We start from the raw sequence: 15089 nt of genomic DNA, 5'->3' as shown, positions 1-15089 counted from the left end.
AGCCAAATGACAGCCTGTTGTCATCCCAGCTGGCTGCATGTTTTTTGGGTGGGAGCTCACCTCAGCACAGCAGCTTGAGCACCAGCCCAGGTTGGAGGAGGTGGGGGACATGCACCCACCAACATCCCCACAGGCCCACTCCACCTCTCTGAGTACCAGGGCAGAGTGTGACACTTGGGAGGCTTCCCACTAAATGCTGATTATAAATGTCATGATTTCAGGGGGGAAAGAAAACAGCTGGATTCATCAGACAGCAGCACTGGCAGCTAAAAAAATACCATCTTTTAGTGTGTGAGCTGAGTACAGAGAGTGGCAGAATAAACAGGAGACCCTGTGGTAACATTTTTACAAGTCCCCTGGCTGACTGTTAGAGCCCTTTAACTAAAACATGACTGAGTGTCCCCGTTTCGGGATCTCAGCAGCACACCCAGCTCCTCCAGGGATCAACAGGCTTCAGCAACAGATGGATCTAGGCAACAAAGCTCACGTCTAGATGGAAACTCAGCAGGACTTGCTTTTGGACCCATCCCCACCTCTGCTTTTAAACTGCACTGGCATGAGAGGCTGTGCTCCTTTGGCCATGCTTCCTCACAGCCATAAATCCAATTTTATGGCACCCAGTCCAAGGCTGAAAACAATGCAGAGCACTGAACAGATATAAACTCTTTCTGCTGCTTCACAAGATCTCCAAAGGGGCTAGAAGACTTTCTGCTGAATCAGGTATTGTTTTGTGCTCCTGCCGTTGGCAGGGAGCCAGGTGCACACCATATTGTAGGAGCTGGGTAGTTTGGCAAAAATGCGATCATGTGCTCACCCCTGATTCAGTCCCAATTTCTCCCATGGGGTGAGTGGTAATGTGCAGATCTGGTATTAATTAGTGGGAAACCACAGCCCCAGGCTGTGATCTGTCATCCTCTTTTGGAGGCAGCTTGTGCCGGCTAACAGCTTCCCCACCCGGGGCTCCCCCAGCCCGCCCCTCTCTCTCCTGACAGTCACCACCCCAGGTCTGGGGGATACCCCTGCTCTCCCATGTCGACCAAAGACGAAGATAACCCAGTGCCTTGTCTCTGAGAGCCACTAAAGCTGTGCTCCTGCTCCCAGGAATGTCTGCGCCCTGTGGGATTTCCTCCTCTGTCTGGGAGCAGGCTTGGGAGCATCAGCATTTCTGAGCTCTTGCCCAGGTCCCCATCCATGGCATAGCATCTCCAAATGAGCTAAAGCTCACACTACCCTGCTGATAGCTCAGACAGCAGAGCCCAGGCAGTGCCGAGTGCTTTGGAAAAATATCTCCCAGGCTCCAGCAGAAAAGACAGCACTGATACCCAGCGTGCCAGAGATTATGCAATTTACTGAGTCAATTGTCTTTTTTCCAAGGACAAACATGTGTGATAGAAGATCTCCAGATCTGCTGGCACGCTGTGAGCTCTGGGCCATCAGCCCTTTCACTGTCTCAATTCATCTGTCAGTAAACCACCATGCCCATTAAGGCTGGAGAAATGGAAAGGGATGTTCGTGGTCCACTCAGCAAGGATTAAATACCTTGTTGCACAAATGATGGTTACCCAAGATTTCCCTGTAGAAATGCTGGAATTCTTGTCTCCAGCACATGCTGCCCTCCTAAGAGAAGCAGGAGAGACAATAAGCAGCAACGATATTATTTGGTACCAGAAAGCCCTTGCAAGAGGTGATGTAAACAGGATAGGATCTCACTGCTTCAGGAAAAGTGTGGGAAACTTTGTTTCGGCGCTGTGTGGGAAAACCATACAGTGCCGAAACAAAGAGGGAATTTCCTTCAACACATTGGGAAGACACAAGACGTCTGCTTGGTAAAGGTCAATCAGTGGTGTTCAGCTTTGTCCCATTAAGAAGAAGTCCTGAAGAAAAGAATTTGCCTTCCAGCCCAGCTGGCAGCTCTTCAGGACTTGGTGGAAAGGCTACAGGGGAACACGAGAGGGACAGAGAAATCTCAGCTTTTTGCAGGACACCTCCTGGTCTTCGTCTCCTCCCTGGCTGCCCCTTAACCTTCAGCATGAGCTGCCACCAGGTGATGCTGAGGATAAACCTTGGGGAAATTCAAAGAAAGAACAGGCATTTTAAGGGGGAAGAACATCCAGGGTTGTCACATATGAAGAAATATTTTTGGAAGGATGCAAACCCTCTCAGGGTTACACTACAGGGCTGGAGCACCTCTGCTGTGGAGACAGGCTGAGCATTGGGGTTGTTCAGCCTGGAGAAGAGAAGGCTCCAGGAGGAACTCAGGGACCCTTCCAACCCCTAAAGGGGCTACAAGAGAGCTGGAGAGGGACTTGTGACAAGGGCCTGGAGTGACAGGACAAAGGGGAATGGCTTTGACCTGGAAGAGGGTGGGTTTAGATTAGGTATCAGGGAGAAATTTGTCCCTGTGGGGGTGGTGAGGCCCTGGCACAGGTTGCCCAGAGAAGCTGTGGCTGCCCCATCTCTGGAAGTGTCCAAGGCCAGGTTGGATGGGGCTTGGAGCAGCCTGGGCTAGTGGAAGGTGTCCCTGCCCATGGGAGAGAGGTTGTAATGAGATGGTCTTTGAGGTCTCTTCCAAACCAAACCATTCTCTGATTCTAATATTATCCCATAACAGCAGCCCAGGATGGATTTGGCAGAAGGAAGGGTAGAGGGATAAGTTATCCATTAGGTGCTCATTCTGGGGCAGTTTGGTTTTGTTACTCCTTTATTTGTTTGTTTTTAACAGCTTCCTCTAGGGCACATTCCTGGTACTTGCTGGAGAGGAGACAGAGCAGCAGGAATTTCTCACAGCTGAGCCTCACCTTCGATGCCATCATTTCCCATAGCCACCTTTGCAGAGCCCTAAGCAGCTCCCCTGCCCAGGGCTGGAATGAAAACAAAGTGTAAATTGGAAGCCAGACCTCAGTCAGGCCCTGGGCCTGGGACTCACTTCCTCGATGTCTCCGGGAAATTTGTTACAGCAGGGAAGCAAGGCAAGAGAAACTCGGGATGGTATTGATTTGCCTGTAACCTAAACCCCAGGCCCTGCCCTTTCCACTGCAAAGTGCTTAGGGGAAAAAAAAACAGGAGTGGATTTTTTGTGTGTGTGTGTGAGTGCATAGCAAAACAGCTAATTTAAAACAATTATGCAACAGCTAATTAAAATCATCTCTGCGTCCTAGGAAGGCAACTGGCCAGGTACTCAGCATGAAGCATTCAGCTTTTCGGAGCAGTGCCTTGTTAAAGGCCTTCATCCCGTGATGGCAGCGGCTGGACCCATCCCAGTGTGCCTGTGGAGAGTGGCTGATGGCCTTCCCGGCCTCAGCCATGTGAGTCCTCCCTCTTTCTCCCTCTCCTCCTGCCTGCCTCAGCACTGCGATGTACCTGAGGCACCGGCTGTGCTTTATGAAGTCTAAAATTTTAAACTGGTTGTGTCTTTCCATGCAAACTCATTAGACACTATTTACACCCGCTGCAGCTGTGCAGAGAGAGGTTTTGAACTCTGGCATTCTACAGTAGGCTTTGTTTCTCATTTACATTTGCATATTAAAGTGTTTTCCTGAAATAGGCTATTGAAATTAATTCAGGATTAATTGGTGTCTTTATCTCATTAGGACAATCTAATTTAAGGATGATGAAATTGTTTAGCCTCCCGTTTGCATAATTAGATTGCTTTGAATTGCTGTCATTATTGTGCTCTTTAGCATCATCTGTAGGCCTCAAACAGACAAGAGTTTCAACCTCATAAAGACCAATCATGTGTTACAGCAGAGAGCTGTTAACCCCTTTTAACCCAAACTCCCTCCAGTGCTGCTGCACAATGGGGTGGGTGCTCTGTGGCACAGTGGGACGCAGAGGTCTCCACATGCCTGTCACAGGGCATCCCCTCTTCCCCTGGACACGCTGGGGCAGCGAGGGGCAGCCCCAGGAGCTGCTAGCGGACAGCCCTGTTTCACCTGGCCTTCCCATGGGAAGGACAGCAGCTCTCCCAGAGGGTGGTGGAACCCTTCACAGTCACCTGGGATCCATGGGCCGCTCCTCCCAAGGGGCTGAGCAGAGCCAAAAGTGCTTGCTCTCCCTCTTATGCCGCTGAAAAGGGCTGGTGGGAGCATGCCCAAGGACCGCCCGATCCCATCCCTCCAGCATGGCCTTAGGAAAATCCCTTGGGCTGATGGCAAAGACAGCTGGGGATGGCTGGGCTTCCCCTCCATTGGAGCTGGGGCTGCAAGGAGTGCTGGTGGCCACCGGTACCATGGTGTTTTGTCCCCTCCGAGGAGTTACCAAGCTCCATCTCCTTCTTGTACAGTTTAGAGGCCGTTGCTGAACCTCCAGCTGAGGAGCATCTCCTGAAGATGTCCTGGCCCAACATGCAGCCCTGGTACCAACACACTCCTTCTGCTTCCAATATTTCTTCTCTCCCCTCGGTGCTTACCTGGATGCTAAAAGGAGAGAGCAGACCTGCACAGCCCTGTGCCATGGGAGCATGCATGTGCAGAAATACCACCGGTACCCACATGGGCTGGGGAGGAGCGAAGGAAAGAGAATGACAGAATTGTTTGGATTGGAAGGGACATCTGGGGATCATCCAGTCCAACCCCCCTGCCCAGGCAGGGTTACCCAGAGCAGGTGACACAGGAATGCACCCAGGTGGGTTTGGGATATCTCCAGATATCCCTCCAGAGAGGGAGACTCCACAACCTGCCTGAGCAGCTGTTCCAGTGCTCTGCCACCCTAAATGTAAAGAAGTTCTTCCTCATGTTGAGGTGGAATTTCTTGTGGTTTAGTTAATGGCCATTGCCCCTCATAGCTGTAAGAAGCAGCTGTAAGGCCAGATTTCCATGCTGGGGCTGCAATCACGATGTGGATTCCCTGCTGCTCAGCGTGTGCCCCAAAACATCAGCAGTGAATGTGCACCAAGGGGGACACAAGGACTGGGGTTTGCAAGGGTTGTGTGTGTGTGTGTGTGTATGTGTGTGTGTGTTGGGGGGGGTATGAGGGGTGTTAGGTGTGTGTGTGTGTGTACAGGAGACATTAGAGACCTGCAGCTGTCCTGAGGGCCCTCACAGCCCATGAGGGACACATTGCCTGCAAACAGCTCTCCACCTGCTTTCCAGTGCCACTTTCCCCTGCCCCATCTCCCTGCCCACCCAGGGGATTTGGGGACCCATGGGCTGGAGCCACCTGAAAACTAGCATCCCAGTCAGCAGCAGGTCCTGGCAGAGGGTACCAGCTCAGCATCCCAAGCTAAGACCTCACTTCCCCATGAGTCTCTCCATTACAAAACAGCCTGTTCAGCCACACAAATGATCCAAAATGTGCATCTCAGAAGTCTTTTTACATGATAAAGCATCCCACAGCATTGTAACCGGCTTCCTTGCTAGCAAGGAGGACCACGGCCTTGTGCATTCCCCCCCTGTACCAGCCCAAACTGTCTTTCCAGATGGCTGCCAGAAGCCAATAGCCACCAGAGCGCCTGCATCCAGTCCTGGAGATGCTCCCCAGGCACTGAGAGCAGGAAGGGGGTCGAGATGGCAGCTCGGTGGTGGCTCCTGGGGCCACTCTCCGTCTGTCCTGGCCCAGCTCAAGGCGAGAGTCCTGCTTCTCATTAGCGGACGGCTGACTCCGGAGGCGGGGGCTGTGCCAGGCAGGCTGTTTCACCAGTCGCTTCACGTATCCGAACATCTGGTTGTGTCTCATCACAGTGCAAATTTATGACCCTGGAAACAACATGTTGATGATGCACTGGGAAGAGGAGCCGGAGATGCAATCCCATGTCCAGAGCAGGGACTAGGGGAATCACCACGCAAGGACTTGGGCGGGGGGAAGAGGTGAGGAAGGGCAGGCCTGCGATTCCACAGGCAGTGGGGGTGTGCAGGGAGAGGGACAGACTCCTGATGGTGCAGCACAGCAATATTTGTCGCTCTCAATCTCTCTCCTTTGGGAAAAACAAATGCAAATTCAGCAGCAGCCAACTTTGCACAAGTTCATCTCGATGAATTGCCAACTTCAAACCAGCCAACAGGCAGGAAAGCTTAAAGAAAACAGATGAAAGATTTCATTTGAATGCTTTGAAAGGGGACGTTTCCATTTGCAGTGACTGTCCAGTTACACTTTCCATTTTATGGTTAAAATTATACAGACTTCTAAAATTATTTGAAATGGAAATTACAGGATCATATTTCAGGTCCTCCAAAGGGAGCTTTGTTTGCCAAGGATAAGTAAATGTTTCATTATTTTTTCCAGAGATCAAATATATCAGTTGAACCAGAACATAGCGGGACTTGGGAAGTCTTGTTTGCAGGTTCACACCAAAGATGTTTCAAGTTTTCAGCTTAGCCCCAACAAGTGTTTTTAGTTATGTTGCTTTGTTGCTGCAGTGGAAAAGAAAGAAAACTGGCTCTTACCATCACAGTTAGGCAACCAAAGAAGAAAAATAAAACCCTAAGAGTCAGTGCAAAAGAAAGGGCTTAGTGTGGGAGAACTAAAGAAAGCTTGCCTGAACCTTTCTGCAGACTGTTTTTTAGACCCTTGGTGCTGTTATCAGGTCTTTTAATATATGGGAGAGGACAATCCCTGTATGATGCCATATACACATATAGAGGTGTCTAGCATAGAGAAAAACAGGAAAAAGGATGCTGTTCAAGAGAGGGATGACGTTTCCTCCTTAGCTGTCCAACAGCTCCACAGCACGAGCGCCACCTGGGAAGAGATAAGCAACCAAAGATCACACTGGACCATGGGCGAAGGAGATTCAAACTGCTGCAAAAAATGCCACTGCTCCTCAAACAAGATCGAGCACAAGTGGAGCAAGCCTGGAAAGGAGAGGTGAGGATGCCTGGAGGTCTGGGAAACACAACAAACTTGGACAGGAGACACGATACAAACACAGCTTGAATGTACCAGTGGTTCTTCTTCATGTCATCAGTGGGAGATGCCTAAGAATTCATAGCCCAAACAAGCTCCAGAAAAGCAGAGATGAGCCCTCAGGAAAAGCTGCTGGTGGTGGGCACGCAGCAGCCTGGGCACACAGGCTGAAGTATCCACAGCATGGCAGACACCTGGAAGCAGCACCAATACACTTCCCACCACCTTCCAGCGTGGCCTGTTTGTGAAACCATGTGGCTTTACCATGGACGCACAGGTCCAGGTAGAGAAATCCAAGTGGAACAGCCCAGCTCCGACTGGTTTCACAGCCTGTGGTATGGGCAGCTGTGGGGAGCACTAGCACAGCTCACCAGAAGCCTGGCTTACCTTCTCCCAGTACCCTGGCATGGAGGTCTTAAGCAAGGACAAATTGATCTTCCCCTGTTCTCTCCAGAGCAGTTGGTCTCCAGAGAACAGCTTTCCTTCCCTTGCTTTGGAATTGCTACAGGCAGAGGAGACATGGCCTGTACTGCAGGCTGCTCAGGAAGCAAAGGCTGTGTAGGAACAACAGCTATCCAAAGGACAAAGCATGCCTCTGGCATCTGCTGGAGCATTGGGATCCTGACAGCAGCAGCAGCAGCAACCACAACTCTTGCCACAAGTCAGAAAAGGGTTCAGGAGCCTTTGACCAGAGACCTGCAAGAGCTTTAAATGCTCTTTGGTGGAGGTGCCGGATGCTGTCAGGAAACGTAAGCTGGGTAAAAGATAGAGTAAATGTGCTGGTATGGAGTAGCCAGCTTTGAGCTCCAAATCAAGTTGTGACCAGTAGTAAACTGCAGTTAATACAGGTTGCCCAGAGAAGTGGTGGATGCTCCATCCCTGGAAAGATTCAAGGCCAGGTTACACAGAGATTCCTTACGAATTGAAGATGTCCGTGGTCATTGCAGTGGGGTTGGAATGAGATCTCTAAGGTTCCTTCCGACCCAAGCTGTTCTGTGATTCTGTGATGTGCAACCAGTATCCACGAACAAAACAATGGGGCTGTGAGGAAGAGCCCAGGGGAGGCTCACCATCCATCAGTGGCCCAATACAAACCTCCGCTGTGGATGACGACCTCCCCACATCCCGGCTCCAGGAATACTGCTAGATGAGGAGCACAATGCCATGGATTTGGAGGGGCCACACCATCCCTTGCCTCACCCAGAGCCTGTCTTGGGGGTTCAGCAGGGGCCAGACACAGATTTATAGCTCCCACTTCTGTCAAGCCCATGAGCTTCAGCCTGTGTCTGTGTGGTTCAGGTCTTGTTCCCAAGAGGTCTTTGTTAGCAGAGTTCAACAACAGATCTCTATGTTTGCTTGTAGGATGCTTTTTAGAAAGAAAAAAAATGAAAAAGGAAAAAAAAAAAAATCAAAACCCATAACCCTCCAGGGGAGTGAAGTAAAACATTTTCTTCAGTCTTGAGAGTTTGAAAGAAAAATGCAAAACAACCAATTTCTAAACAAAAAGTCTCTTCAAATTAGAAAAATCCCCTTAAGCAATGTTGAAATAAAATCTTAGAACTTTTTTTAGATCCCTGCAGATATGCACGTATCCATACTTACGGATGCTGCTTTTACCCCACATTAAGGGACCCAGCAAAACCCATCCAAACAAGGAGAGCTCCTCGATCCTCCCAGCTCACATCAGGGGAAATATGCTCCCACACTCCACTCAGGTCTCATCAGTGCAAGGGAAGGGTCTGGAAATGCCAGTCCTGACTGCAGCAGGGTGATTTACGCCATCAGCCAGAGTGGAGGGAGACTGAATCCTACCCTGGAACCCACAGGCTCTCTCCTGCCAGAAAGGGAGCTGCCCAGGCGGGAGCCACAGCTCAGTGATGTGCCCAAGGACCACAAACCCATTGATCTTTTCCTGACCATGCCAGCACCCAGGCAGGTGCCCCCAGGAGTGTCTCCAGCCCCTCACAGTGCCCAGAGCTGGGGATGAGCACACTGAGCTGCGGCCCTGGCATTCAGTCCATGGCTCCTGACCCTTGCGGGTTATCGGTCCCATAATGTTTCCGAGTGTCAATCAGGCCTCTCCTTTGATCACTGTTATAATCAGATACAGCACTTCAGCATGGATTATTAAGTTTTAACAGTTGACACATCATTTCTGATACCATAATCTGGCAGCACTTTACAATAAGTGACAGGTCCTCACTAACTCCTTTTGTATTCACTGTAGCAACGTTAATCATGAGTGATGAACTTTGCGTATTCATATGGATGTAATAGGCAGTTCCCAAGGACTGAGACTGTAATTTAGCTTTAACCTAATGGGCACTGATTGTAACAATAAGTAATTATGTCAGCTAAATGCAGTGTTGATGGCAATTGATGACAGCAGAGAAAGCCATGACACCATTTTGGAACTAAGCTTGGAATAGTCATTTGTAAAGCCATAACGGCCAAGACTGGGAACAATGTGTCCTCTCCTGTGTATCCTATCATCCAGCTACCTTCAGCCTGGTGAGAACAGTCCCAGCTGTGACAAACACCCTGTCAGCTCCCTGTTTTACTGCTCTGGCAGCTAATTTCAGGGTAGCCAAAATTCCAGCCCGCTACCTGGATGGGATCAGTGGTGCCCTGAAGCTCAAGAAAAAGAAGAGAGGCACCTCATCTAAAATGGGATGTTGGGATCAATCCCCTGGATCACCTTCAGGTCCTTTAGGGCAAATCACACCAGGGGACACATGGCCAACATCTGGTAATATCACCTTTCCACAGCTGCAGAGCCTGGCTCAGTCTCCAAACAGCAAAGCGAGGCCAAGCTGCAGAGGACCTGAGCCCACTGCTGAGCCCAGAGGCAGCTGAATCCAGCAGATGTACAATTAGGATGTACAATTAGGATATACAGTTAGATGTACCCTTCTCAGGCCTGAGAATGTGCTCCATAACCTAAACCACAGCATAAGTACATCCAGAGAAAGATGCTCTTCCATTACCCAGAAGGGCTGGTGTGACCTCTTTTTGGGTTAGAGAGAAAAATGAGGATGGGATGTTTTTAAGCCAGAATATTTGGATTTGAATTGTTTTCTTTAGGAAGGGGAAGCATGGCAAAGTCATAATAATAATTCTGTTAATGACAGGAGTAAGACTGTAAGTGCTGGTATCATCTTGAAAGAGTGTTTTGTGCTGCCAATAAGAATCCTGCTTCACTGCAATCATTAATGTGGTCAAAAAATGCTTGGAAAACACAAAGTAGTGATAATGAGGTAGAAAGGACATCTTCAAAGAAACAGTTTTGGGGGGCTCCCTCAGGATGATGTCCCTATCCCTTTAAAAAACACACAGCTTAATGCCTCAGAGTATCTATTTATTTACTATTTTAATTAATTTCTTAAATTCAAAAGAATTTTTTTTTTTTTTGGTTGAGAGTAGATGAATGAGTTTAAGAGAGGTTGGAAAAATGCCTCCTGGTGTTCCATTAAGCTTGTGGCAGTCATTAAAATGGTCTTTAGCATGGATAACAGTGAGCTGTGGGCAGGCAGCTGCCTGCAGGCCTTGCTTACCCCATGGATGAGAACAGCCGGGAAAGGGCCATGCTGGACTTGAGGCTCTTGCATGATGCTTTTGGCATCACAGGTCTCTGTGATAGGGAAAAATATTCTAGGATATTTTTCCTCGAATCTTGGAATGGTTTGGTTTGGAAGGGACCTGAAAGCTCATCCAGTTACAACCCTCTGCTATGGGTGGGGACATTTTCCACCAGACCAGATTGCTCCATCCAACCTGGCCTTAAACCCTTCCAGGGATGGGGCAGCCACAGATTCTCTGGGCAACATGTGCCAGGGCCTCGTCTCCCTCAGAGGAAAAAATTTCTTCCTAACATCCAGTCTAAACTACTCTCTGTCAGTTTAAAGCCATTTTTCTTCCCTGTGTGGGCATCCACATGCAATGCCAGAGCCCAGCTCAGGGCACACAGGAGAGAGACTCCTGGGGAAGCTTGAGAGCACAGATGAGACAGATCTCGTGACTGTACTTTTAGAGCTTAAAATCTACCCAGCAAAAGGCAGCAGGGCAATGCTGTGCTTGCAGAGGCACATGTGAGGTGGGAGCTGAGTCCTGGCAGCCCCAGCCCTAAGGAGAGGCAGCCCAGCAGTACTTCCATTTGCTCAGGGAGTGGGAGCAGAGCCATGATGGCATGAGCCAAGTTTTTCAGCAGAGTGGATGCATCAGCAAGGTTTTGATATCCTCCTGGGACCCCAAGATGTGCGAGGTCTGCACTTTTAAATGGGCAATTTGTTGTGGTTTTGTCCCAGAGGTTGCCTTGTGGAAGGGGTACATCGCAAGAACCACAGTGCAGATGTCAGGCAGCTTTGTGGGAGAGAAGGTCCCACTAGTGGGGAAACCATCATGGAAGGCATCACATCTGAGGAGAAACCACCTGAAACCTCACAAAGATCCTAAAGTACTGACATCCTCACTCGTTGTGGGACTGACCGAGTATCAGCCTGAAGCACCTGCCACAGAGGGTGGTGTCAGTACAGCAAAAACCACAGACAAATTATGATGCTTTCTCTTGACGACCAGGTTCAAAGCCAAAAACAGTAGCCTTAAGTCCCTGATTTCAAGAGGTTGGGTAAAATACCCAAGGCAAAGAAGCTGTTATTGCTGAAAATGCAGTGGGGATGTGTAAGCTACGGGCAAAAATGCCTCCCAGTAATTGCAGATGTGCTGTCAGGGGGTTGCACTGCTCCTGATACCACACAACCAGCTGAGCTAGAGCAAGCAGCAGCAGCCCTCACCAGCATCAGCCTCCCAGGAGATGGGAAGATGAGAAGGGGTGCTGCTGGCAGCAGATCAGCATGCTGATGATGGAGAAGACAACATTCCCCACCTCGCCAGCCAGCCCCACCGCTGAAAGGGGCTTTCATCACTATTGTAATCAGTGCTGAAATGTACTGCCACACACAGCCACTGAGACCAGGGCATGAGAGGAGCTGGGGAAAATACGGGATGGGCCCTTGAAAGTGACAAACTTGGAGAAAATCACGGGAGCGAGGTCTACAGGGGGAATGATGAGGGGGCGTGGACTCCAGTGATGACGTGGAGGCTGGCACATCCAGCGTCCCTCCTGTAGCAATCACCTACCTCAAACATACACTCTCTGCAGCAACTCCTTACTACAGACACACTCGGCTGGGATGCAAGTCCCCATCCCAAAATAAAGCAAGGCCAGACTAGGCCCTAGAAGAATCAGAGGCTGCTTACAGTAGCTTGTTCTTGCTGGGATTAAGGGGACCTCTTGGCACAAGCAGAGCAGGAGCATCATGCCCAGCCCTGGTGCTGGGGCACGTCGGACAGCAGCATTCACAGCCACAAGGGCATTTAAGCATCTCTAAATGAGCTTGGGGGCATAAGGGGGCAATACCTGCAGCTCAGTGCTCCTGAAGGCATGCCAAGGGACATCCCTATGGCTGGTGCAAGTTGGCAGTGCTGTCAATTCACCCCCTTTACCCCAGCTCAGAGTGTCTGTGATTACGGAGCATCTGCACTGCCAGCATTAGTCAACACCTTGCAGGTCTGACTGCACCCAAAAAGTGTCAGCGTCGGAGCTGCTCCTCAAATGGCTACAAAGTCACTCCCTGCCTCCCCCACGGCCTTGGCAGGTGATGCTGGTGGAGGGGGGCCCAATTACTGCTTGTCACTGCCCTGGCCCGGTGCGGGTGTCAGGCCAGTGTCAGAGCTGTGACACACACCATGACAGAGCTGTGACACTCACCATGACAGAGTTGTGACACACACCGTGACACTGCTGACGTGATGCAGGGGAGCAGGGGGTGATTGGCAGCCTGAGGCAAGCAGTGCCCAAAGCAGGATCCGTCTGCAATTAGCAGTGCCAGAGAATTTCCCCTCCCCACGCGAGGGAGGAGTAGAGACAGCAGTTCCTTGTGCAGGGATGCTGAGCACCATCAGGATTCCTGCCCCAGTCAGGCTCCGGATGAGGAGCTGCCATGTGGGGAGCGGATGGCTTGGCTGGTCCCAGGGAGGTGGACAGTAAATCCCGACTGGCAGCAGCCTCGGAGCCCAGCGCTAATGACACCAGCTTGTCACAAGCTCTACTGTCCCCTGTGCAGCAGATGTGACAGCCCCAAAGTAAGCAGGTACCCACCATGTCCCTGCTTCCTCTCACACAAAAGTGACAACTGGGACAGGTAGTACAAATCCAGGCCAAATCCTTGACAGAGATCTGATGGCTGGAGCTGACTCAGGATGCTCTTCCCCCCCGCCGGCTTCCTTTCTGATAAATAGCCACCCCAGCGGGAAGGACAGCCGGCCAGAGCATGCCCCCAAGTGCTGGCAAGAGAGCCCAATACCCCATCCTCACTTCCCTTCAGCTGCCCCAAAGGGTCCCTTCTCTTGCACTCTCAGAGGGGAAACTGAGGCAGGGCTCAGCATCCTCTCCCAGCTACCCCATCTCTGCAGCGGTGCTGTTGGCCAGGCACAGGGAGCCAGCCTTGGAGCACTGACACAGCCCATGTCCAACACCATCCTCTGGCCACCCACAGGTCTTCCTCCCAGGCAGTTTTCAGCCAGCTAAAGCCAAACCTCTCTGCCCTCACAAGCCCTTCTTGGTGCTCCTTTTCTGACTGCAACCCCTCATTTACTCCGTAGCCCAAATTACACCATAGAAATCAGAGCTGTGGTGGTTACTCTTAAATAAGAAAGCAGCAATAGCATCAAGTTGCCAGTGGCTGGGATGGGGTCACTAGAGCTGCTCTGCCAGCTCAGCAGCTGGTGTACAGGGATGGGTGAAGGATGGGCAACAGCCTTAAGGTCAGCAGCAGTGGAGGGTCCTTGCTGCTCTGTGCAGCCAAATCCTGCCCAGTGCCAGCTGGGATGCTGAGCAGCCCTGTGCCCCAGCTGCATCCCCTCTGCTCACAGGGCTCTCTCTTTGTGAGCCATGAGATCAGGGGAGTGCTCTTTCCTCCTGATTTGGGTGGATCTGGTCAGTCACAGACCCATGACTGAAACTGACCCTCCCTTTCCCATAAACCTCCCCTTCTGCTGCTCAAACACCTGTAAACTCTGGTTAGTTCAGAGCAGCAAAGCCTTCTGCACCAAGCGTTCACATCTCCTCTCTCATTACTGACCTGAATTCTTCTTTCACTTCAAATTGGAGCAGCAGACAATTTTTAAGGCCAGCTCTAGACTCTCTCATCCCTCTTTCATTCTGTATCTGCTCCAGCTCTTCCTTCCTGGGAAAGCTCTGAGGGTATTTCTTCTCCCATGGGTCTGTAGCAAGCCATCATTTGGTACCAGGAGGAGAGAGCTGGATTTCCATCACGGTATCACGTTGTTTCCAATTCAAGGCCTGAACTTCTGCTCTTCTGCCTTAAACGCAGGAGATACAGCTTAGAGCCAAGGAGAGGATGCCTACCCAAATAATTAGCTTCTAAAAGGCACATGAAAGGAAACAGAGGGTCAGAAGCACTGGGGGGGTGTGAGAAAATCCCCCTTCCAGGCAAGAGCTGCACTACTGGGGGTCACATCCTCATGGGTCACAGGAGGTGTTGGCTGGTGCCACTGCCCCCACTGTGCTGGGGATAAATAAGGAACTTTAATCTCCAGGAATTCACACAAAAAGCTAGAAGTTAGGGTGAGCTCAAAGGCAAAGCTTGTCATTCTCACATAAAACCTCATTCTCCCCACTTTTGCTTCCCTGCAGTCCATCTCCCAGCTTACAAACCTCTTGGCCAGCGTGGACCCTGCTGAGATGACACCAGGTTTCCAGCAAGGGGGACACTCCTCTAGTGTAGGGCAAGCAGCTGAGACACTGTCAGGAGAGACAAAGGCACTGGCAAACTTTGAGAAATGCCTCTCATTATTTACAGAATGACACAAGAAAACTTCAGACTGAAACAAGAAAGGCAATTAGTTTCCTGTATGGAAACAAAGAGACATCTGTGCCAAGTATGCTAACATATACACAAGGGGCAGGTATACAGTACATGAGGAATTTCTTCCAGCTGCAAATCCACCCCCAAATTCTCAAGTTAATCTTGAGTACTACGATGCTCAGCAATCCTCTTAAAAGTGTCCAGATGCTTTAATAACTTAATTCTAATCTTCTCAGACACCATTTTCCATTTAACTGCTGAAGCACTGGAATAAGACAGAGGGGTCAGGTCTGAAGATTGGGGAGCAGCAGGTCTGTTTTGGAAGTCTGAGAAGCCCAGTCCAATTATGCTGGTCCCAAAGTC

This window comes from Corvus moneduloides, chromosome 9, assembly GCF_009650955.1.
Source record: "Corvus moneduloides isolate bCorMon1 chromosome 9, bCorMon1.pri, whole genome shotgun sequence".
Taxonomy (NCBI): Eukaryota; Metazoa; Chordata; class Aves; order Passeriformes; family Corvidae; genus Corvus; species Corvus moneduloides.
Note: the sequence above shows the minus strand (reverse complement) of the source record.